Source organism: Mobula birostris, chromosome 7, assembly GCF_030028105.1.
Source record: "Mobula birostris isolate sMobBir1 chromosome 7, sMobBir1.hap1, whole genome shotgun sequence".
NCBI lineage: Eukaryota > Metazoa > Chordata > Chondrichthyes > Myliobatiformes > Myliobatidae > Mobula > Mobula birostris.
This window is the reverse complement of record NC_092376.1, coordinates 121,893,041-121,918,648: the sequence shown is the minus strand read 5'-3', so window position 1 is coordinate 121,918,648 and position 25,608 is coordinate 121,893,041. Positions and strand designations below refer to the sequence as shown.

General features: G+C 45.1%; 1 protein-coding gene across 1 annotated transcript in view; it reads left to right on the top strand.

Annotated features, from left to right (window-relative positions):
* The first annotated feature begins 560 nt into the window (after positions 1 to 560).
* Positions 561 to 25,608, top strand: part of c1qtnf2 (C1q and TNF related 2) — a 42,990-nt gene continuing 17,942 nt past the window's right edge. Inside the window, exon 1 of the mRNA XM_072264416.1 lies at positions 561 to 812. The gene's annotated coding sequence lies outside the window, so the exon portion shown is untranslated. The remainder of the gene's footprint in view (positions 813 to 25,608) is intronic.

The window sequence follows — 25,608 nt, the reverse complement described above, 5'->3', positions numbered from 1 at the left end:
CAAACTCCATATGGATAGTGTACACTGCCAATTTATTTTTCCACTAACTGTACTTCATTTCAGTTCCTATTCAAAACTATCCCTGCCATTTGCAAAGATGAACTCAATTGAATTAAACCATTGTTATTTCCATGTTTGCCACAAAATGGATTTATCTCCGGAAAAAAGTTAAATTGCTGGTTTCTGCTGAAAAGACTAACAAAGTGCTTGTGCTTTATTAACCTTTTATCCCCCATAATTCACTTAACTGTAGGAGTTAACTGAAGGAATTAGTAGAAGTGGAGTGAGTTCACGTTTAATTCTTTTCATCTCAGTATTGTTGAGCAAATCTAAAGAGAAAAAAATATCAAAGCAAATCCAGAAATAAAATCTACAAGCTAGTTTGGAGATAGCTGTCAATACAGCTTGGTGTAGCAGATGCAAACCGACTCTCTCTGACCAGTGCTAACATGTGCAGTCGTATTCTGAACGCAGTCAACATTTCCAGCTACATGTGACATAAATGGGAGGTTTTCCAACTCATTACATAGTGGAAGAAGAATGTACTGGAAAGAGGAAGAGAGAAGGGGATAGACCAAAAAAGCTGTTCGGAGTTGGGAAGGGGTTTAGGAAGAAGGATGTGTCTGTACTGCGTTGTTTTTGAGGCATTAACTTAAAAAGAAAATATTGTTTGAAAACAATGACCATATGACAACAGGAAAGAACAAATTGCTTTCCTGACCAAATGTTTGAAGCAGCTTATGGTACATGCTAGTTTAAAATTACTATTTTTAAACATCGCTACAACTACACCACCACACAGCTATAATCTGGTAAGTTTGTTTACATGTTTTTATCTTAACCTTTTACTTCTTCTCAGCGTATCAGTATCAGACATCTAGAAAAGGCTAACTGAAGGAAGTTTAATTTCCTCAGTTAGCAACAGCGAGACGATAGGTTACCCATGTAAACTACTGAGGGGAACAACTGGTACATTAGGCGATATGTAGTTATCTCTTCTCTCTTTAAACGTTACTTTTAAGGGTTGGATAAAGTGCTTAAATTATCAAACAAGCAATGCTACACCTTACTAATTTAGCCCCCAGTCTCACTCGAATTGACTTTAAATTGAAGTTAACAGAGAAAATTGCTGCAACACCAAGCACGCTTCCATTGGATTTCTGGCACTGTGTCAGGTCTGATAAACTATCAGAAGCTGAGATTAAAATCAGGAAGACCAACATCACCTTAGGAGACCTTATCCTTGACTTGTCATTTCTGTCACAGATTTATGTACTATTTCTGTAAAATAATTCTGTCAGCACAGACACCCTTGTGTATTTTTCACTATGGTTTGGCATAAACGTGTATTTTAAAATACGATTTGCAGAGGACAAAGTGTCCGACAATTGCAAAACATACTGAACGCTCCTTTATTATCCTTAATGAACAGAATCCCTCTAATGGAGGTTGGGAATTGGCAGATAATTGAACCTACATCCAAGTTGTGATAGCATTCTCTGATACTGTGCAATGTCAGGACAGGGAGAAGCAGTCTGTAATATTGTTTTATCAAAAAAAGCATAGTGTTTCAGTTACTGAATCAACTGTGAAAATGCTGCACCACTAGTCTGAAACATGAGTTCAAATTCTAAAATTGCAGCTGGGGACATTCAAGTAATTAAAAATGTGAAGAGCTAATGAAAAATAGTCTCTGTAAAAGTGACCATGAAACTTCCAGATTGTTTTAAGTAGAAACATCTGGTTCAGTAATGTCCTTAAGGAAAGGAAATCTGCCGTTCTTACCTGATCTGGCCCATACGCAAATCCAGACCCATCAATGTAGTTAACTCTTGACTGCCTGCTCAGTTCATGGACTATTAGAGATTGACAATAAATACAGCTATTGTCAGTGATGTCCACAAAAATTAATGGAGACATGAATGGAAGTAACAAACTTGTGCTTTCCAATTTAATCTGTGATTTTATTTTGTGACATTTTTGTTGGATAATTGCAATGCAAATGAGAGGACACATACTGTACATAAAATATTCTGCTTTAAGAAGATGGCGTATTTCATTTCAGTCATAAGTAATAGTTATTATATTATAAAATTAATTTACCAAGCAATATTTCCTGAACTCTGAGGCCATCTCTTACTAATTTTGGATATACCATGAGGGGGATGAAGTAGCAAAATATGATGTAAAGTATTTATTTTACTCTTACTTTGGTTAGGTGCCACCTTACAGAAAATGTAGCACTCAGTTAAAGAAAGATTAAGGATTAGTTTTATTTATTACATGTACTCCAGTGAAATGTGTCACTTGCGTTAATGACCAACACAGTCTGAAGAAGTCTCGGTGGCGGCTCGCGACTGTAGCTATGCTTCCGGCATCAACATAGCAGTCCCTCAACTTACTAAACCAAACCCGTACGTCTTTGGAATGTGGGAGGTAACCAGAGCACCCGGAGGGAATCCACATGGTCACAGGGAAAATGTACAAACTCCTTACACAACAACAGTGGGAATTGAACTATGTCACTGTAATGAATTATGCTGTTATGCTACTATGCAACAGTATTACAGTTAATACTGGCTCAAGATAATAGTATTTTAGAATGTTACTTGGTTGGGTGCAAGTTGTTGCTGAGTGGTGTGGTTGGAATCTTGAATTTGCCTGCACCGGAGTACTTGAATAATGTAATGCATTCTTGGTGTATAGTGCGCACAATGCCAAAGAATAAATTGGTGAGAAAGACAAAATCACAACTATTTATTGCAAAATAAGTGAACTTTATTTTTACACTGAGTTTAATGACAATAATGTGAACTGGATAAGTTGAAGCAACACTGTAACACATCATGGTCTTTATTTAGTAATGCTAGCTTGCATGAAATTCACCTCCTTAGCTTGGACTATGTTAACCTGGTCGCCCAGGATGTTATCCTAAACAGGGGAATTAACACCCAACACAATTTTTGAAACTGAGCATCAAAGTATGAGGCACCCTTGAAATCCACAACTAATTCAGTGTAAAACATTTGAAAAAATGATTGGGATTTAACATTTGATTCGGTCATTTGGTCATGAGGAATGCAAGAAAGATGCTGAACATACAGCAGGAACTAACGGTGAGTTACAGAAGATACTTGACTACTATAAGGGAGTAAATCTCTTGTTATTACTGTACGTTTAGAACATAGAAGGGTAGAGCACAAGACCAGGCCATTCGGCCCCCAATGTTGTGCCGAACCAGCTAAAAAGCAAATCAAAAGCACCCAAACAGCAGTCATTCCTACCTACACTACATCCATATCCCTCCATCTCCCTTACATCCATGTGCCTATCCAAGCGTCTCTTAAAAGTCTCTGATGTACTTGCCTCTACCACCACATCAGGCAGCACATTACAGGCATCCACCACTCTCTGAGTAAAAAACTGACCCCTCACATCCCCCTTGAACCTCCCCCCTCTCAGCCTCCGCCACTCCAGAGAAGACAAGCCAAGTTTATCCAGCCTCTCATGATAGCATATGCCCTCTAAACCGGGCAGCATCCTGGTAAGCCTCTTCTGCATCCTCTCCAAAGCCTCGACATTCTTCCTATAGTGGGGTGACCAGAACTGTATGCAGTACTCCAGAAGTGGCCTAATAAGAGTTTTATAACGTTGCAACATAACCTCCTGACTTTTGAATTCAATTTTTTGACAAATAAAATCAAACATTCCATAAGACTTCTTAACCTCCTTATTGACCTGAGTAGCCACTTTCAAGGAGCTATGAACTTGTATCCCAAATCTCTCTGCTCAGCAACACTGTTAAGGATTTTGCCCTTAACAGTGTACTATCTCCTTGCATTTGCCCTACCAAGATGCAACACCTCATAACTATCTTGGTTAAACTCCATCAACCATTTCCCAGCCCATATCTGCAACTGATCTATACTGTGCGGTATTTTTTGCCAGCTTCTACGCTATCCACGACTTCACCAATCTTGGTATCATCTGCAAACTTATTAACCCATCCATCTACCTTGTCTGCCAGGCCATTTGTATACATCATATACATCACAAACATCAGAGGTCCCAGCACAGATCCCTGCAGAACACCACTAATTAGAGACCTCCAGTTCAACTAGTCTCTCCAACCAGTGCTGTCTGTCTTCTATTCACAAGCCAGTTCTGAATCCAAACAGCCAATTCATCACGGACCCCACGCATCTTATTCTTCTGGATTAGCCTCCTATGAGGGACTTTCTCAAATGCCTTACTAAAATCCATGTAGACAGCATCCACTGCCCTACCCTCATCAGTCACTCTAGTCACCTTGTCAAAGAACTCATTTGAGTTGGTAAGACATGACATGCCCCACATAACGCCAAGCCGGTACTCCCAATTATGTCCTGGCCAAATGCTCGTATATCCTGTCTCCAAGAATTTTCACCAGCAGTTTCCCTACAACTGATGTGTCTCACCAGTTTATGGTTCCCAGTATTTTCCCTTGTTCCCTTCTTCAATATAAGTACAACATTAGGCACTCGCCAGTCCTCCAGAACTCGTCCTGTGCTAGAGACGACACGAAGATACTGGTCAGGGCTCCAGCAATGTTGTCTCAATAACCCGGGGTAAATCCCATCAGGGCCTGGGGACTTATCCACCTTAATACTCATTAGGAGGCCCAACACTTCCTCCTCCTTGACCTCTAAATGCTCTAATATATTTATACACTCAGCACTGATCTCCTGGACCTCCATATCCTTTTCCTTGGTAAATGCTGAAGCAAAGCACTCATTAAGCACCTCACTCACATCTTCCACATCAAAGCAAATTGTCCCCTCTTTATCCTTGAGCGGTCCTGCCCTCTCCCCAGATATCCTCTTGCTCTTGATGTATCTACAGAATGCCTTGTGATTCACCTTAATCCTACTTGCCAAGGACTTTTCATCGACCCTCCTGTCTTTCCTAATTCCCTTCTTTAGTTCTTCTCTAGCTTCTCTATACTCCTCCTGTGCTTCGTTTGATCTTAACTTAAAAGTTTTACATACTTTTCCTTTTTCTTCTTGACTAAATTCAGCACCTCTCTAGCTATCCAAAGTTCTCTTATCTTTCCATCCCCGACCTTCCTTCTATCAAGAACATACCTTTCCTGTACTCTGCGCAATTGATTTTTAAACACCCTCCACGTGCCTGATGTGGACTTGCCAGAGAAAAGGTGTTCCCAATTAATGCCTTTTAGTTCTTGCATTCTATACATACATCAAGAGCAAGAGGATAACTGCGGAGAGGGTGGGGCCACTCAAGGATAAATGGGGGGGTGGGGAACATTTGCTTGGATGCGGAGAATGTGAGTGAACATAATTTGCACTGCTCCAATTTAAAACTTTCCCACTAAGACCATATCTATTCTTATCTATAGCTATCTTGAAATTAAAAGAATTGTGGTTATTGTTCCCCAACTGTTCACCCACTAAATGATCAGTCACGTGGCTAGGCTCATTTCCCAACATCAGGCCTTGTACAGTCCCTCCTCTGGTTGGACTGATTTAAGAAACCTTCTTGAATACATTTAACGAATTCTGCCCCACCTAAACACCCTGCACTAAGAAGGTCCCAGTTTATATCAGGTAAGCTGAAATACCCCAGATCAACACTATTATTTTTACACATTTCCTTAATCTGATTACATATTGGCTCCTCGATGTTCTGGTGGCTATGGGGGGTCTGTAGTACAATCCCATCAGTGTGATTGCACCCTTCCCATTCCTGAGTTCCACCCGAATGGAGTCAGTGTCTGACCCTCCATTATGTCTCCCCGAGTGCAGCTCTGATGTTGTCCCTGATTAGAATCAGAATCAGAATCTGGTTTATTATCATCGGCATGTGTTGTGAAATTTGTTAACTTAGCAGCAATACATAATGTAGAAGAAGAAAAAAATCAATCAATCAATCAATTACAGTATATGTATATTGAATAGATTAAAAATCATGCAAAAAACAGAAATAATATTTATTAAAAAGTGAGGTGGTGTCCATGGGTTCAATGTCCATTTAGGAATCAGATGGCAGAGGGGAAAAAGTTGTTCCTGAATTGCTGAGTGTATGCCTTCAGGCTTCTGTACCTCCTACCTGATGGTAACAGTGAGAAAAAGGCATGCTTTATGGTGCTGGAGGTCCTTAACACTGGGCGCTACCTTTCTGAGACACTGCTCCTTGAAGATGTCCTGGGTACTTTGTAGGCTAGTACCCAAGATGGAGCCGACTAAATTTACAACCCTCTGAAGCTTCTTTCAGTGCTGTGCAGTAGCCCCCCACCACCTCCTCCATACTAGACAGTGATACAACAGCCTGTCAGAATGCTCTCCAGGTACATCTATAGAAGTTTTTGAGTGTATTTGTTGACATACCAAATTTCTTCAAACTCCTAATAAAGTATGGTCGCTGTCTTGTCTTCTTTACAACTGCACCAATATGTTGGGACCAGGTTAGGTCCTCAGAGATCTTGACAGCCAAGAACTTGAAACTGCTCACTCTCTCCACTTCTGATCCCTCTATGAGGATAGGTTCGTATTCCTTCATCTTACCCTTCCTCAAGTCCACAATCAGCTCTTTCGTCTTACTGACGTTGAGTGCCAGGTTGTTGCTGCAGCACCACTCCACTAGTTGGCATATCTCACTCCTGTACGTCCCCTCATCTCGACCTGAGATTCTACCACAATGGTTGTATCGTCAGCAAGTTTATAAATGTACTTAAGCTATGCCTAGCCACACAGTCATGGGTATAGAGAGAGTAGAGCAGTGAGCTAAGCACACACCCCTGAGGTGCACCAGTGTTGATTGTCACTAAGGAGGCTATGTTATCACCAATCCACACAGATTGTTGTCTTCCAGTTAGGAAGTCTAGGATCCAATTACAGAGCCCAGGTTCTGTAACTTCTCAATCAGGATTGTGGGAATGACGGTATCAAATGACGAGCTATAGTCAATGAACAGCATCCTGGCATAGGTGTTTGTATTGTCCAGGTGGTCTAAGGTCGTGTGAAGAGCCATTGAGATTGCGTCTGCCATTGACTTATTGTGGTGATAGGCAAATTGCAATGGGTCCAGGTCCTTGCTGAGGCAGGAGTTCAGTCTAGTCATGACCAATCCCTCAAAGCGTTTCATCACTGTAGATGTGAGTGCTACCAGGCGATAGTCATTAAGGCAGCCCACGTTATTCTTCTTAGGCACTGGTATAATTGTTGCCTTTTTGAAACAAGTGGGAACATAGCAGTGAGAGGTTTAAAATGTCCTTGAATACTCCCGCTGGTTGGTTGGCACAGGTTTTCAGAGTCCTACCAGGTACTCCATTGGGACCTTCTGCTTTTTGATGGTTCACTCTCTTTAAAGACAGTCTAACATCGGCCTCTGAGACAGAGGTCACAGGGTCATCAGGTGCAGCAGGGATCTTCACAGCTGCAGTTATATTCTTCCTTTCAAAGTGCGCATAGAAGGCGTTGAGTAGATCTGGTACTGAAGCATCACCGCTATTCATACTACTGGGTTTCACTTTGTAGGAAGTAATGTCTTGCAAACCCTGCCAGAGTTGTCATACATCCGATGTCGCCTCCAACCTCATTCAAAATTGTCTTTTCACCTTTGAAATAGCCCTCCGCAAATCTTACCTGGTTTTCTGGTACAGGCCTGGAGGAGGTAAAAGAGAGCAAGTAGTGCAACTCCCTCTCTTTTACCTCCTCCACTATCTTTTCTAAAACTTGAAAAACCTAGTACATTAATCACACATTCCTGCCCATCTCTGGACAAGTTTCAGTAATGGCTACAACACCGTGGTTCCACGTACTGATCCATGCTCTAAGCTCATCACTGTTATCCATAATACTCCTGACATTAATATAAACACACCTCAAACTATCAGGCCCTTTATTTCAACTTTACCTTTCAATACTTTCCCTGACATTTACCTGCAGGTCCCATCTCTCTCCTTCTGGCCTTGGGCTCTGGTTCCCAGCCCCCTGCAAAGCTAGCTTAAACTCTGCCGAGTAGCGTCAGCAAACCTCCCAGTCAGCATATTGGTTCCCCTCCTGTTCAGGTGCAATCCATCCCTCTTGTACAGGTCACTCCTTCCCCAGAAAAGGTTCCAATGATTCAAGAACTTGAAACCATGTCCCCTGCACCATCTCCTCAACCACTCATTAATCCATGCTCATTCCTACCTGCACCAGCCCGTGGCACAGGGAATAATCGGGAGATTACTATCTTGGTAGTCCTTCTCTTCATCTGTTTCCCAAACTCTATATATTCACTGCGTGGGACTTCTTCCCCTTTTCTGCCTGTGACGTTATAACTAAAGTGAAAATGTTAAGGCGGGAGGAAAAGATGACAATGCGACGCAGTGCGTGCAGCTCTCCGGTGAAATGATATACTTGTAAGTAGAATGCCATGCACAATTCTGATTTGATGGAAACAGACGTGAGAAGGCACAGAGGAACATCTGGAGAAATTTCTGAAATGCCCGGTTCACTGCCGCTGCTACTGTGCAAACGAGAATCTCCAGAGGGTAGGCCCCAAAATCCCCGGCTTTGCCTGCTGCTGGCGACTGAGCTGAGGTCGAAATGTTCGGATAGAGATGGTGCTCGGTACTCTGTGTCGGAGAGCCGATCGGAGTTTGAAGTTTTCGGATGACTCAGAGTCGGACTGTGGTCGGGCATGACAGGGAGAGTTTTCTTCCTTCTCCCGTCTGCGTGAGATGTGGGACATTCGAGAGACTTTGAACTTTTTTCTGTGACCATGGCCTGTTCTTCATCAAGTTATGGTATTGTTGTACTGTTGTAACTATATGTTATAATTATGTGGTTTTTGTTAGTTTTTCAGTCTTGGTCTGTCCTGTGTTTCTGTGATATCACACCGGAGGAATATTGTATCATTTCTTAATGCATGCATTACTAAATGGCAATAAAAGAGGACTGTGTGTCCTCATAATCTAATAATCTAATCTAAAAGATTTGCTGTTTGTTGCTGTCATAAGAGTAATCAAGTTACTGAAGTTTTCTGCTCGGAGACGGAATGTGTCATTTACCTCTGGTTGTTGTACAGTAAGCACGTGCACTAATGTAATCACATTAGGTCAGCCAGTCTCCAGACTCTGTTTCTGCAATTTACACAACATTAGCACCTGTACAATCGATGAGAGTACCAAACAAGCCATTAATCACATTGCCTCTCAGCCGATTAGCACCTATACAATCAGTTCCTCATTGATAACATGATCAATTAGTTAGTTAGTATATATATTTATATGCTCTCCCCCGTGATGCTGCAAACCCCCCGGTCCTCAAGCTTAACCCCTTTCCTCCACAGATGACTATTCGATGTTTGTAAAATCTGTGGGCTCAAACCTCTAACTCCAGTGCAGAAAGTACAGATTTATACATGAGGCCTGGAGAACTCGCTCATGTGTGTTCAATTTATTCACATTCTCTTCACAAACTGCCTCAGGAATTTTCTTCATATATTGTTGTTATTAAAACAGCATGGTAGTGTAATGGTTAGCACAACACTTTACAATACAGGTGACCTGGGTTCAATACCCCTCACGGTCTGAAAGGAGTTTGTACATTCTCCCTGTGTCAGTACCTCCAGTTGAACTCTGTCTTTTTGTGTGTTTCTCCCTAGCTGTCAGTCTGTGGTTTTGTATTGCCATGTGCTCCTGTCCCCGCTCCTGCTCTACTCCGGCCCCTGTATTACTGAGTACTCCGTCTCCCATCTGTTTCTCATTATTACCTGTATTGCTGCCACCTGTGTCTCATTGTGCTCCACCTATCATCTGCCTCTCTGTTTACTGCTCACTGTATTTCAGTCCTGTGTTTTCACCTGTTTGTTGCTAGATTGTGCCAGTGAATTTTCCTGAGCCATTCCAGCATTTGTGTCTGTCTGAATATCGACCCTGCCTGTTTCCCGATTCTGGTTTTTGGATTTCTCTGGATGTTTTGATCTCTACCTGAACTTTGACACCAACTTTGTTTGCACCTCAGGATTTGTTACTCAATTTATGTCACTGTGTGCACAGTACTGGGTCTGCAATTGGATCCCTGATCCAGTGTCCTGACATGCCCTCATTCACCCAATACCATACACACGTTAATAGATAAGCTGTCTTGAAGCAAGTACATGTGGCTACTTTACTATTGCAAATTGCTATGTCATTCTAGTCTTGTGGATGCAATAAAATTCAAGCACAAATGTTTAGGGCTATAGAGTGATCCCAAGGTAGGTTATGGATCCAGGAGCAGGAATTTCATACCTGTCGTTAAGAGAAAACAAGATGTTGGATTTGTTTCCCCTGACCCATGTACTCAAGAACCCACCTGTAGGCTGGGTTGTGTCACTTTCATTACCAGTGTGACAGGCGGCCCTCGTGTCTCTCTGCTTCAATGCTACTGCAAACCCCCCCACAAACCAAACCTGGCCCCGTGAACAGCACAATTGTCCTACCACCTTACAGTTCATCTTGCTTGCAGTTTCTCAATCCGGAATCTCTGTTTAGGAGCTGAGTAGCATTGGGGGTTTCCTTTTGCAGGTTATGAGAAGTATTGATTTAACTGTAATTTGTTTTGCCTGCGAGACTTGTCCCAACTATTTACAGGCTGTGCTTGTGGATCATTAACATCTGTTGCTTAAAGTCAGAACTGAAGAGAATTAAGTATGATTTTCCCCAGATGACTGTGTTTATAAGTTAATATGGAATTTCCTTAAATATTGCCATCACTGCCAAATTTCTTGAGGGCTGTGTCAGTGGTAATGCGTAATTATTGCAAGCTAGTATTCTGTAAATCACTAACACCTATGTGCTCAGTTATGTCGGCCTGTCTCATTATTATCCACAGCTTCCATTCTCACCGCACTACAGTTCCAATTCAGACGCACAACACAATAGCCAGGGGTTCCTTTTGCCTGGAATCTTCCTTGAAGCACATTTACCCTTGTATTTTTGAAGATGGATTGAGCATAATGCAAGTTTGTTTCAGGAATGTGGTGAAAACACACTAGTAATTCTTGAAAATCAGTAACACCTCATATCTGAGAGTGGACAGAGTGCTTCATCGGACTATCAGGCCATATATAGTAATAATAGGTTCAATAATCATAGCCAATCTTGTTGACTGTCCACATGAAGGTTGGAGCTGCAGCTTACTTTAACCTCCCTTACAGCTATTGAGTATGCCCAGTGCTGAAACTAGGTGGAATTTAAACATAGATAAAGCCATGATCTTACTGAATGGCCACAAGCAGGCTCATGAGAATGAATGGCTTTCTGGTTGTCATGTTTTAATAGGCAGGTTTTATTCAGCAGTACTGCTTCGATTTAAAAAAAAATGTACAAATGGGCTCATTTGTGGTGTGTGTGAGAGAGAGTGATGGGTAACTAAATTTGTCATTGTTATTTTGTTTTTGACGTGTGCCTGCGTGCATGCGAGTCTGTGTGTGCGTGTGTCCATGATGATGGCTTTTTCATGGCTTTTTACAAGGCGCAGAGAGAGAGAGAGAGAGACTGTGTGGCGCGCCACTCCTCACACAGCCATTTCGCAGTATTTTCCCCTTTATTTTACGAGGTTCAGTGGCGATCTTGACACTCAACCCAGCACGGATGGAAAGCGTACTCGGGAGTGGATCTGACTGGTTTCAAACCCAGGAACCTCCACTCCCGGGTCCGGCGCTGATGTTATTGCGCCACCAGCCGGCCCTTGTCATTGTTATTTCATTGAAATTAATTTCTAACAAACAATTTAAGTAATCTAATTTATAAAAAATGCAACTCAGAATTGGGTTTATTATCACCGGCATATGTCGTGAAATTTGTTAACTTAGCAGCAGCAGTTCAATGCAGTTCATAACAGAAAAAAAAATAATAAATAATAAAATAAATCAATTGCAGTATACGTATATTGAATAGATTAAAAATCATGCAAAAAAACGGAAATAATGTATGTTAAAAAATTGAGGTAGAGTCCAAGGGTTCAATGTCCATTTAGGAATCGGATGGCAGAGGGGAAGAAGCTGTTCCTGAATTACTGAGTGTGTGCCTTCAGGCTTCTGTACCTCCTACCTGATGGTAACAGTGAGAAAAGGGCATGTCCTGGGTGCTGGAGGTCCTTAATAATGGACACTGCCTTTTTAAGACATCAGTCCTTTAAGCTGTCCTGCGTACTTTGTAGGCTAGTACCCAAGATAGAACCGACTAAATTTACAACCCTCTGCAGCTTCTTTCGGTCCTGTGCAGTAGCACCCCCCGCCATACCAGACAGTGATGCAGCCTGTCAGAATGCTCTCCACAAGTTTTCGATTGTATTTGTTGACAATTTCCGATTTACATAATAGGAACTAACTTAAGACAGATTCAGTCCACACAAATTATACATATGCTGGAAATCTGAAATACAACCACAATGGAGCAGTTAGTACTGTTGCTGCCTCACAGTTACAACGATTGGGTTTCAATCCTGATGACTGAGGAGTTTTCACCCTCTCCAGATGTCTCCCACAGGCCAAGAATGTGCAGGGCAGTGGGTTAATTGACCAGTCTGGCACATTCTCAGTTGCAGGAGTACGTGCTGAGGGACGCATAGAAACTCAGTGCAGCCACCCCAGGGGCCCGGTGGGGAAGAACCACAGTATAGGTTTCTTCACCAGTGGGAGGGGTTGGGGGGGCGGGGAGTATACCCCTCAACGATGATATGGTTAGCTGAACTACTGGAGTGCCACGTGGGTGGCTATAAATACGGATATGTACTGACTATAATGGAAATGTATGTAAAGGATGAAAAGTTATTGAATGGTTCATTGTATATATTTATTTTTGAATAAAGTATATCTTGAAATAAAAAAATTGCCTGAATTGTGACTCGCAGAAAGCAGCGGACCGGAAGGCAGGCAGGGGGACTTGGAAGCTGAATGTAAAGCTGCTGACCCCAGAGAACATCGAGGAACTAGACAGGGAGTACACAGGTTGGAGAACCTTGAAAACCTTCTTTGATTCCCCTGTTCACCGGTGGGAAGCCACCAAGGAGAACATCAAGAGGTTCTTCATTGGCAAGGGTATCCAGAAAGCAAGGCAGGAGCAGAGGGAACTGTGTAAACTCCAGACAGAGCTGCAGCAACTTCTCCTTCTGCAGTTGAAGGGGGTGGATGTCAGGGATGAATTGCGAGACGTGAAGGGCCAGCAAGCCCAGCACCTCGCCACCGAATCCTCCAAGATCATCTTCTGATCAAAGTTCCAAACCGTGGAGCAGGACGACACGTGCTCACGGTTCTTCTTCCAAAAGGTGCACAGGGGGAACTCTGTGATCCACAACCTTAAGGAAGAGGACGGCCCAGTCGCATCCTCGCAGACTGACGTACTGAGGATCTGCAAGTCCTTCTATGCTGAAAGATGGCGCCGGTAACTGGCGACTCTGTGCATGTTCTACCGAGCAAACTGCCCTCTCCACTATCCTATAACCGAGAAACCCTTCTAAACCTACAATCTGCTACATCTAGCAAGATCAACAACACCCTGGCGAAGCTACTGACCCAGCTGGAGACCACCGCGCCAGAACTGCTTAAACTCCGGACCGCACCTGGACCCGACCAGCAAGACCCACCACGTTCCCGGAGACCCGCAGTCTGTTACCATGCCGGAGTGCTTGGAGATGCGGCCCATTCCAACCAGCACCTCTCTGGAGCAGACGGCCACACAGAAGTGACGGCGGAGACCTCAAGGTGCCCCAGACGCTTCCCCAGAGCGACCACTGTAAAGCCCCGTTGGTGGCCATCCACAGCTGCCGGAGGTGAGGCCTCTGCCGCCGACCTCAGAAATCGAGCCCGAGGCTCGGCTGGAGCAGAGGCCTCCGCAACCGTGACTCGGCTTAAGGACTTGTTTCAGCAAGGAGCCCGGCCATCCGGGATTAAGTGTTGGCATCGGGGCCCGACGCAATCAACAGCCTGGGCCCCCGGCAGCTGGAAATGGCAGCGGAGCCTCCCCCGTTACTCGGTCCGACCCGGAATGCACAACGTGACCTGCCCATTGATCCCCGCAGGATGCGTCCACCAACATCAAAGAGCTGCCAACAACACACTGCATCGATGGAAACCTGGAAAGATGCACTATTTACCGAGGAAGCGTGGGAAAAGAGCTGAGCTGCTGGTCAGACTGAAGCTGAGGGGCTTCAGGGTCCTATGCCCACCATCCTAACGCTAATGTGCAAGCCATAGAGAATAAGGTGGATGATCTTAAAGGGAGACTCACCTACTGCAGGGAGATGCAGAACTGCTGTGTATTCTGTTTCACCAAGACCTGGCTCTCCCCTGCCACCCCCGACTGTGCCATATGACCGGAGGGATTTTTGATCTATCGGATGGACCGCACGGCGTCTTCGGGCAAGACAAGGGGAGGTGGTGTCTGCCTACTGATCAACACTGCGTGGCGCTCGGACACAGTGGCACTGACAAGCTCCTGCAGCCCGGACCTGGAACGCCTGTGGGTAAAGTGTCGTCCCTACTATCTGCCACGGGAAGTCACCTCGGTCTTACTGACAGCAGTCTATATTCCCCCCCAGGCGGACGTGCAGTGTGCTCTGAACATACTGTATGCCAACATCAGTGAACTTGAGACCAGGTATCCAGAGGCTTTGCTCATTACAGCCGGGGACTTTAACCAGGCTAACCTCAGAAAGGCGCTGCCAAAGTTATACCAACATGTCTCCTGCCCCACTAGAGACCCAATTATACTTGACCACTGCTACACAGCAGTCAAGGATGCCTACCGTTCCGTCCCACAACCTCACTTTGGAAAATCAGACCATCAGGCCGTACTCCTCCTCCCGGCTTACAAACAGAAACTGAAGCGGGAGGTCACGGTATCAAAAGTAGTGTCGCGTTGGACGGAGGAAACGGATGCGATCCTCCGTGACTGCTTTGAATTAGTGGACTGGATAGTATTCAAGGACTCAGCAGCTAACCTCGATGAGTATGCCTCAGCTGTCACAGACTTTATTTGGAAATGCACAGAGGACTGTGTGTCTTGCAAGACGATCCGGGTATTCCCTAACCGGAAACCTTGGATGAATTATGAGGTCAAGTCCCTTTTGAAGGCTAGAGCTGTGACTTTTAGGTCCGGGGATACCAATCACTACACGGAATCCAAGCGTGAACTCTGGAAAGCCATTAAGGGCACCAAGAGGCAATTATCGAGCCAAGCTGGAAGCCCAGGCTAACCAGAGGGATGCCAGTAGAGTATGGCAGAGTCTAAATGAGATCACTGGGCGCAAAGAAAAGGCTGGGAATATCAATAACTGTGGTGCTTCTCTTCCTGATGAACTTAATGTATTCTACGCAAGATTTGAACAGAAGAGGAGCATCCCGCTCCCTCTGGATGAACCGGACCTGGTGGCATCAAGATTCATTGTCACCGAGGAGGACGTTAGAAGGGCCTTCCTGAAGATAAATCCAAGGAAGGCGACGGGCCCAGATGACGTCTCAGGATGGGTTCTCCGGGCCTGTGCAAGTGAGCTAGCTGAAGTGTTTGCTGACATCTTCAACTGCTCCTTGCTTCAGTCTAAGATCCCCTTGTGTTTTAAGAAGGCAACGATAATCCCAGTGCCGAAGAAGAACAAGGTGGCATGCCTGAATGACTATCGACCTGTGGCTCTGACATCAATTGCTATGAAGTGCTTCGAGAGATTGGTTATGGCACACATCAACCAGAGCCTACCGGTCAACCTTGACGCTTTGCAATTCGCATACTGGAGCAACAGGTCAACGGGAGATGCCATCTCCCTGGCCCTACATTCCTCCTTAGAACACCTGGAGAATAAAGACGCATATGTGAGGCTCCTTTTCATTGACTACAGCTCTGCCTTTAATACCATCATTCCAAATAAGCTGATTCCTAAGCTCTGGAACCTGGGCCTTAGCACTCAGATCTGCAGCTGGATCTTCAACTTCCTCACAGACAGGACCCAGGCTGTAAAAATAGGGGACAAGCTGTCCTCTAAAATCACTTTGAGAACTGGTGCCCCACAAGGCTGTGTACTCAGCCCCCTGCTGTACTCACTGTACACCCATGATTGTGTAGCCAAGTTTCCATCGAACTCAATATATAAGTTTGCTGATGACACAACAATTGTAGGCCATATCTCGGGTAATGATGAGTTTGAGTACAGAGAGGAAATTAAGAACCTGGTGGCATGGTGCAAAGACAATAACCTATCTCTCAAGGTCAGCAAGATGAAGGAATTGGTTGTTGACTTCTGAAGGAGTAGCGGACCGCACGACCCAATTTACATCGGTGGTGCGCAAGTGGGACAGGTCAAAAGCTTTAATTTCCTCGGGGTCAATATCACAGATGACCTGACATGGTCCAACCAAGCAGAGTCCACTGCCAAGAAGGCCCACCAGTGCCTCAACTTCCTGAGAAAACTAAAGAAACTTGGCCTGTCCCCTAAAACCCTCACTAATTTTTATAGATGCACCGTAGAAAGCATTCTTCTAGGGCGCATCACAACCTGGTATGGAAGTTGTCCTGTCCAAGACCGAAAGAAGCTGCAGAAGATCGTGAACACAGCCCAGCACATCACACAAACCAATCTTCCATCCTTGGACTCACTTCACACTGCACGCTGTCAGAACAGTGTTGCCAGGATAATCAAGGACACAACCCAACCAGCCAACACACTTTTCGTCCCTCTTCCCTCCGGGAGAAGACTCAGGAGCTTGAAGACTCGTATGGCCAGATTTGGGAACAGTTTCTTTCCAACTGTGATAAGACTGCTGAACGGATCCTGACCCGGATCTGGGCCGTACCCTCCAAATATCCAGACCTGCCTCTCGGTTTTTTTGCACTACCTTACTTTCCATTTTTTCTATTTTCTATTTATGATTTATAATTTAAATTTTTAATGTTTACTAATTTTTACTATTTTTAATATTTGTAATCCAGGGAGCAGGAAGCGCAGAATCAAATATCACTGTGATGGTTGTCTGTTCTAGTATCAATTGTTTGGCGACAATAAAGTATAAAGTATGCCGGTCTGTACGACGTAAAGGCTATAGAATCCACAGTCTCCCGCAACTTCCTGTCGTCCATCACGCAGGTCTTAGACGATGGCAAGTGGGAGAGTCTGGATCAGCCACTGACCCTGGACGAGCTGACAGGCTCCATCAGTTCCTTCGAGTCGATAAGACTCCTGGAAGCAACAGTTTACCAGCTGAGTTGTACACGGCTCTGTGGAACTGGATAGGCCCAGACCTGCTGAAAATGTGCAATGCTATGCTTCTGGCCAACAGTATGTCGGAGTCCATGAGGAAGGGCATCATCACCCTCACCTATAAGCAGAAGGGGGAAAGGGAGGACATTAGGAATTGGAGGCCCATCTCTCTCCTGAATGTGGATTACAAGATCCTGTCCAAGGCTATCGCCAACAGGGTCAAGTCTGCTCTGGGACAGGTGATCCACCCGGACCAAACCTGTGCTGTACCGGGCAGGAAGATCTCAGATAGCCTCGCGCTGCTGAGGGACACCATCGCCTACGTGCAGGACAGGGGGATGAATGCCTGCCTGGTCAGCTTGGACCAGGAGAAAGCCTTCGACAGGATATCGCACACGTACATGACGGACGTGCTCTCCAAAATGGGATTTGGGGAGGGAATCCGGAATTGGATCAGACTGCTCTACACAGACATCCATAGTGCAGTCCAGGTCAAGGGGTGGGAAACAGACAGCTTCCCCATCAGGTCTGGAGTCAGACAGGGCTGTGCCCTTCCCCAGTCTTGTTTGTCTGCTGCATTGAACCCTTTGCCGAAGCCATCAGGAGGGATGAGGGCATAAGAGGGGTGACGCTGCCAGGCAGTGGAGGGACCCAAGTGAAAACCTCCCTGTACATGGACGATGTCACCATCTTCTGCTCTGATCCGAGGTCAGCTCACAGGCTGATCAACATCTGCGAACAGTTCGAGCTAGCGTCGGGGGCCAGGGTCAACCGCACGAAGAGCGAAGCCATGCTCTTCAGCAACTGGCCTGACCGATCCAGTGTCTCCTTCACCATCAGGTCTGACCACGTTAAGGTGTTGGGGATCTGGTTCGGAGGGGCTGAGGCATGCAACAAGAACTGGCAGGAGCGGACTGCCGAGGTGAAACAGAAACTGGGACTGTGGGGAGGGTGCTCCCTGTCGATAAAAGGCAAGAACCTGGTCATCAGGTGTGAGGTGCTCTCAGGGCTGCCGTACTTGGCGCAGGTCTGGCCCGTTCCCTGCTCCTACAGCTCGGAAATCACCCGGGCTGTCTTCAGATCCGTCTGGGGATCCAAGATGGAGCGGGTGAGATGGACCGTCATGCACAAGTCCCTGGACAACGGAGGCAAGAACATCCCCAATGTCGACCTCACCCTGATGGCCAGCTTCGTATGTGGCTGCATCAGGTTGTGTGTAAAACCCAGGTATGTCGGCACCAAGTACCACTATGTGCCCAGGTTCTACCTGTCACCCTGGCTACGAAGGATGGGTCTGGCCCCACTCCCGCGCAACGCCCCAGTCAGCTGGTCATTGCCGCCATACCTGTCCTTTGTAGAAAAGTTCTTCCAGGAGAATGCCTTTGACCACAGGGCCATCAGGCAGTGGTCCCCGTAATGTCCTGCAGGCACTGCAGGAGAAGGACGTGATGGACACAGTGGGGTGGTTCCCTGAGCAGACTGTCCAGTTCATCTGGCAAAATGCCTCATCGCCAGATCTCACCAACAGGCACCAGGACCTCGCCTGGCTGGCGGTGAGAGGGGCCCTCCTAGTCAGAGCCCTCCTGTACGCCCGGAACGTTGTTTCCGCACCCCACTGCCCACGGGAGGACTCCAGTGAGGAGGAGTCTGTGACCCACCTCTTTGCACACTGCCAGTTCGCAAAGAGGGTGTGGAGAAGGATGGACGGGCTATTGTCACGTTTTATCCCCAGCAGCTGCGTAACAGAGGACTCTCTGATCTACGGGCTGTTCCCGGGGACGCACACGGAGACCAACATCCGGTGCTGCTGGCAGATCATCAACTCGGTGAAAGACGCTCTTTGGTCAGCCCGAAACTTGATGATCTACCAGCACATGGAGATGTCCGTGGGAGAATGCTGCCGACTGGCACACTCTCGGCTGCAGGAGTACGTGCTGAGGGACGCACTGAAACTTGGTGCAGCCACCGCAAGGGCCCGGTGGGGAAGGACCACAGTATAGGTTTCTCCACCCGTGGGAGTGGGAGGGGGCGGGTGGCGGGGAGTATACCCCTCAACAATGATGTAGTAAGGTGAACCAACGGATTGCCACGTGGGTGGCCAAAAGTATGGATATGTAGAGACCATAATGGAAACGTATGTAAAGGATTGAGAGTCATTGAATGGTTTATTGTATATAATTTTATTTTTGAATAAAATTAAAGTTAATTTAAAAAAATGCCTGAATTGTGTAGGCCTCGTAGAATTTAGGGGATGGGTTGACTGACAAGAGTGTGGAGAGAATAAAATAGTCTAGGATAAGATTATTATAAAGATGAGTGTTGAAGTTCAGCAGGCATTCAGTGGACCAAAAGGGCCTGTTATCATACTATGAGAGTCTAAAACGCCACATTTCAGAGAAGTGGTCCAGACCTTGCAGACAAAGCAATGAAAATTCACAAGATTGGTGCCTATTGTAAACCAAGAGGTTTTGGTTCTATAAAAAGACAGAGAAGGTGATGTGGTTTTCATCAGAGCAGAGATTTAAAGGAAGAAATTTAAAATCATGATTGAGTTTCATGGAATATATCGAGAGATTGCTTCAACAGACAGAAGATTATAGATTTTAAGTGATCGGCAAAAGTGCAAAAGATGAGGCGAACATAATTTTTGTTTTTTGTAACCTGTTATTACGTTCTAGAACAAGCTGTCTGAAAAGAAGGTTCATACAAATGTGCAGGAGTAATAAAAAACATACATTGATATAGTGCCCTCAGGGCATCCTGAAGCTGAAGCATCCGATAACTAGCTGTTTTTAAGGTGTCGCTGGAGTAATGTTTGGAAAAACTTATACGTAAAGTGCTCCCATAAAGACCTTGAATGGTGTTGACTGAGAAACAAATATTAGCCACCAGACAGCAGGAACAAGTTCCTGACTAAACAACGGTGCAAGATACACACATCAAAGTTGCTGGTGAACGCAGCAGGCCAGGCAGCATCTCTAGGAAGAGGTACAGTCGACGTTTCAGGCCGAGACCCTTCGTCAGGACTAACTGAAGGAAGAGTGAGTAAGGGATTTGAAAGTTGGAAGGGGAGGGGGAGATCCAAAATGATAGGAGAAGACAGGAGGGGGAGGGATGGAGCCAAGAGCTGGACAGGTGATTGGCAAAAGGGGATATGAGAGGATCATGGGACAGGAGGTCCGGGAAGAAAGATGGCGGGGGGGGGGGAACCCAGAGGATGGGCAAGGGGTATATTCAGAGGGACAGAGGGAGAAAAAGGAGAGTGAGAGAAAGAATGTGTGCATAAAAATAAGTAACAGATGGGGTACGAGGGGGAGGTGGGGCATTAGCGGAAGTTAGAGAAGTCGATGTTCATGCCATCAGGTTGGAGGCTACCCAGACAGAATATAAGCTGTTGTTCCTCCAACCTGAGTGTGGCTTCATCTTTACAGTAGAGGAGGCAGTGGATAGACATGTCAGAACGGGAATGGGATGTGGAATTAAAATGTGTGGCCACTGGGAGATCCTGCTTTCTCTGGTGGACAGAGCGTAGATGTTCAGCAAAGCGGTCTCCCAGTCTGCGTTGGGTCTCGCCAATATATAAAAGGCCACATCGGGAGCACCGGACGCAGTATATCACCCCAGTCGACTCACAGGTGAAGTGTTGCCTCACCTGGAAGGACTGTTTGGGGCCCTGAATGGTGGTAAGGGAGGAAGTGTAAGGGCATGTGTAGCACTTGTTCCGCTTACACGGATAAGTGCCAGGAGGGAGATCAGTGGGGAGGGATGGGGGGGACGAATGGACAAGGGGGTCGCGTAGGGAGCGATCCCTGCGTAGAGCAGTGAGAGGGGGGGAGGGAAAGATGTGCTTAGTGGTGGGATCCTGTTGGAGGTGGCAGAAGTTACGGAGAATAATATGTTGGACCTGGATGCTGGTGGGGTAGTAGGTGAGGACAAGGGGAATCCTATTCCTAGTGGGGTGGCGGGAGGATGGAGTGAGAGCAGATGTACGTGAAATGGGGGAGATGCGTTTGAGAGCAGAGTTGATAGTGGAGGAAGGGAAGCCCCGTTCTTTAAAAAAGGAGGACATCTCCCTCGTCCTAGAATGAAAAGCCTCATCCTGAGAGCAAATGCGGCGGAGACGGAGGAATTGCGAGAAGGGGATGGCGTTTTTGCAAGAGACAGGGTGAGAAGAGGAATAGTCCAGATAGCTGTGAGAGTCAGTAGGCTTATAGTAGACATCAGTGGATAAGCTGTCTCCAGAGACAGAGACAGAAAGATCTAGAAAGTGGAGGGAGGTGTCGGAAATGGACCAGGTAAACTTGAGGGCAGGGTGAAAGTTGGAGGCAAAGTTAATAAAGTCAACGAGCTCGGCATGCGTGTAGGAAGCAGCGCCAATGCAGTCGTCGATGTAGCGAAGGAAAAGTGGGGGACAGATACCAGAATAGGCACGGAACATAGATTGTTCCACAAAGCCAACAAAAAGGCAGGCATAGCTAGGACCCATACGGGTGCCCATAGCTACACCTTTAGTTTGGAGGAAGTGGGAGGAGCCAAAGGAGAAATTATTAAGCGTAAGGACTAATTCCATTAGACGGAGCAGAGTGGTGGTAGAGGGGAACTGATTAGGTCTGGAATCCAAAAAGAAGTGGAGAGCTTTGAGACCTTCCTGATGGGGGATGGAATTATATAGGGACTGGACATCCATGGTGAAAATAAAGCGGTGGGGGCCAGGGAACTTAAAATCATCGAAAAGTTTAAGAGCGTGAGAAGTGTCACGAATATAGGTAGGAAGGGATTGAACAAGGGGGGATAAAACCGTGTCAAGGTATGCAGAAACGAGTTTGGTGGGGCAGGAGCAAGCTGAGACAATAGGTCTGCCAGGACAGGCAGGTTCAGGGGCAAGCTGAGACAATAGGTCTGCCAGGACAGGCAGGTTAAGATCTTTCTTTTATGGTGCAAGATCTTTCTTTTATGCCCACCAGACATTAAACAAGATTTGGGTTAACATATCGGAGAGTTGGCTTTGCATCAGTTTATGCTTAAAGTATCTGACTAGATTTTTGTGCTTACATTTCTAGAGTGGGGGCAGAATTCACTGCCTTGAAGCAAATGTAAATACTACCGACTGGACCCCACCTGGCACTATAGTTTCAGTAGTAACTTTGGAAAGGGAATTGGACCTATATTTCAGAGTGGGGAAAAAGGAATAGAGTTATTTTGATTGTTTTTCTCAAAGACCCAGCATAAGGCCCTAAACTTTCCATACATTAAGATTTTAGGTGCCTGCTATGACAGTTGAAGTAATACTCAGAATGTGTTGGTTAAAGTTTGCTGCCGTGCTTCCTTACATCACAATGGTAATCGAATTTGTAACTGTGAAATGTTCGGGACATGCACAAGTATTAAAGTTTACTGCACAAATACATTTTTCTTGCTTTTGACCTATGGAACTAAGCCCAACAAAAGATGAAAGGAAAATTAACTTTTTTGAAAAAACAGGATTGAATATATATTATGAAGAATTGAAGATTGTGAAAGCCATGCATCTATTTTCTGTCTATCTGTGTTGTATTTTGTGTTGTGTGTTTATTAAGGGTAATTTGTCACATGGGTGAGGGCGTGGTAGGAATGAAAAGTATTCGTACTTTGTCTTTACTTCAGTTTTAGTCTGGTTAGATCGGGGATAAGCTGGGGGAATGATTAGTTACTTTTAAATACACTACTAATATTTAACTACGCTTAATGCTAATGGTTTAAATACATTTGAATATACATAGACTGCTTATTTCATTATATTGTTAGGTTTAGTTTCATTAGTTTTTTTTATTGTTACAAGGTTGTTTGTCTCTGCTGGTTTCTTACTAAAGCATCGAACATGCTTTTTTTGACTTCGAATTTCATTATTGTGGAGCACGTCATAAAGTTCCAATCTCTCCCCTCCCCCCCCGCCTGCTTAGCCTCTGAATGGCTTTGGTTTGTCTTAAAGGAACTGTCAACCAAAAAAAACTATACAAAACGAACCTCAGCCTACAGATAATGATTGCCTCGCGCCTGTTGGCAAAATTGGAATCACAACACTGAACTTGCAGCAAGTAACGACCTTTTGTGGATTCACGCTGTGTTTGTGGTTTGAACAGAGTTTGGAATGGTCAGAGCTGCCTGTCTATTGGGAATTATTTGCTTCATGATGTGGTATTTGCCTGAATGTTCGTGGCTTTGTTCCATTGAAATACTAAAGTATTCTGGTTACTGACATTTGAATTGAATGTAAGCAACACACACACACAAAATGCTGGAGGAACTCAGCAGGCCAGGCAGCATCTATGGAAAAAAGTACAGTTGACGCTTCAGGCCAAAACCCTTTGGCAGGACCGGAGAAAAAAATGCTGGAGTAGATTTGAAAGGTGGGGAGAGGGGAGAGAGAAAGACCAGGTGATTGGAGAAACCTGGACAGGAGAGGATCAAGTGAAGAGCTTAGAAGTTGATAGGTGCAAGAGACAGAAGGCCATGGAAGAAAGAAAAAGGGGGGAGGAGCACCAGAGGGAGGAGAGGGAGGGAAAAGAGGATAGAGTAATGGTGAAGGGGGGATGGGGTTGGGGAGCATTACTGGAAGTCTTAGAAATCGATGTTCATGCCATCAGGTTAGAGGCTACCCAAATGGAATATAAGGTGTTGTTCATCCAACCTAAGTGTAGCCTTATCTCAACAGTGGAGGAGGCTATGGATGGACATATCGGAATGTGAATGGGAAGTGGAATTAAAATGGGTGGCCACTGGGAGATCTCGCTTGTTCTGGCAGATAGAGCGTGGATGCTCGGCGAAGCTGTCTCCCAGTCTACATTTGGTCTCACCGATATGCAGGAGGCCACACTGGGAGCACTGAATTTGTATTGAATGCTATTTGTTTGGTCTGGTATAAGCACTGAGGATGCACGAACAATAAACTATGTTTATTGAATGGGAATTATTGCCAGTGTTGCCAGCAAAGAAAGGGTTATTTGTGAGTGGCACAGCTAGGAAAAGTAACATTAGCGAATTTAAGTTTGGAACTGATGTCAGTAACCTTGAAGTTGGGAATAAAAGAGAAATTAAACTTTAGCGAGTTGAATCGAAAGTCTTCAAAGGGAATATAAGAAAAATGTGAGCAAAGTTAAAGGTTTAATACCATCAATTACAGATCTGATGGGAGATGTGGAAAGTGCCTTCCAAGTGCAATCTTATCTTAAGGACTTGAATAGTCTCCGTGAAGCTGTTGATAAGCAGCATTACATGTTGTTGTTTTTAATTCCAGAGCCAAAGCAGGGTAAGCAAATGGAAAGTTTTGTAGATATTGAATCCCTTAGTAGTGCAATCTTTGGGGATGTTGAACAATGGCTGAACCAAACATATAATGTTGAAGGTCATGTTGTTGAAACAAGTGAAAATGTTTCTCAAATTTCAAGGCATGTTTTGACTATGCATATAGCGAAGAACCCACAGGGTGATGCAAACCTGAGCGTCAGAATGTCCAATGTCCATGCTCCAAGTTCTGCTGCAAGCAGAGCATCTTCTGTATCTAATACCTCTTCTGCGCATATTAAAATGGAGGCTAATTGATCACAAAGCAACAATTATTGAAGGACAAACAAGTGCTGGAAGAACAAGAACAACAGATGGAAGAACAGCTACGGAAAAGGGAAAACAACTATAGGAAGGGAAGGAGCAGCTACAGTGAACAAAGAGTAGTTGAAGTTGCAGGAAGAAATTGCCACGCAGATGGTGAAAGTTAATGTGCTAAGGGCTAGATGTGAGATGGACACTGAACGTGTTCCAGCAAGACAATCCTATGGTGTGAGTCCCTATATTGACAGGGCAGAGAGAAAACCCTACACACTCAATGTTGATTCATTTGTTCCTCAAATGTCTGAAACATGAGTTAGGACTCTAAGAGGCAGTTCAGGGTGTTCACTCTCAGCCTGCACTAAGGGAGGTATCTGAACTTATCACATCCAACAACTCACAGTGCTGACGAAGACATTAGCTTACAGTATAGAAACACTCTTATTTAGATGATAGAGGTCTGAATAGTACTGTGGGTGTAATGAAGAGGCAAAACCTTACTGATACAACAGTGTATGTCATCTCTGCCTAAAAGAGAGATTCCAATCTTCGATGGTGACCCACTACATGGTGACTGCAGTATTATGCATTAATGAGGGCTTTTAAGAACAGTGTTGAGGCAAAATAGACAATTATGCTGTAGCATTAGGCTACATCCAAAAGGACCTTGTTTAGGCACCGATCAGATCTGAAGACATGAACACTATGCAGGACTACGGCCTGTTTCCTGGAGGTTGTTGTAATGCCATGGAAGAAGTGCAGTACATGCAAGAGCCAACGTGTCGATTGTTATAAAGAAATTGCCTTG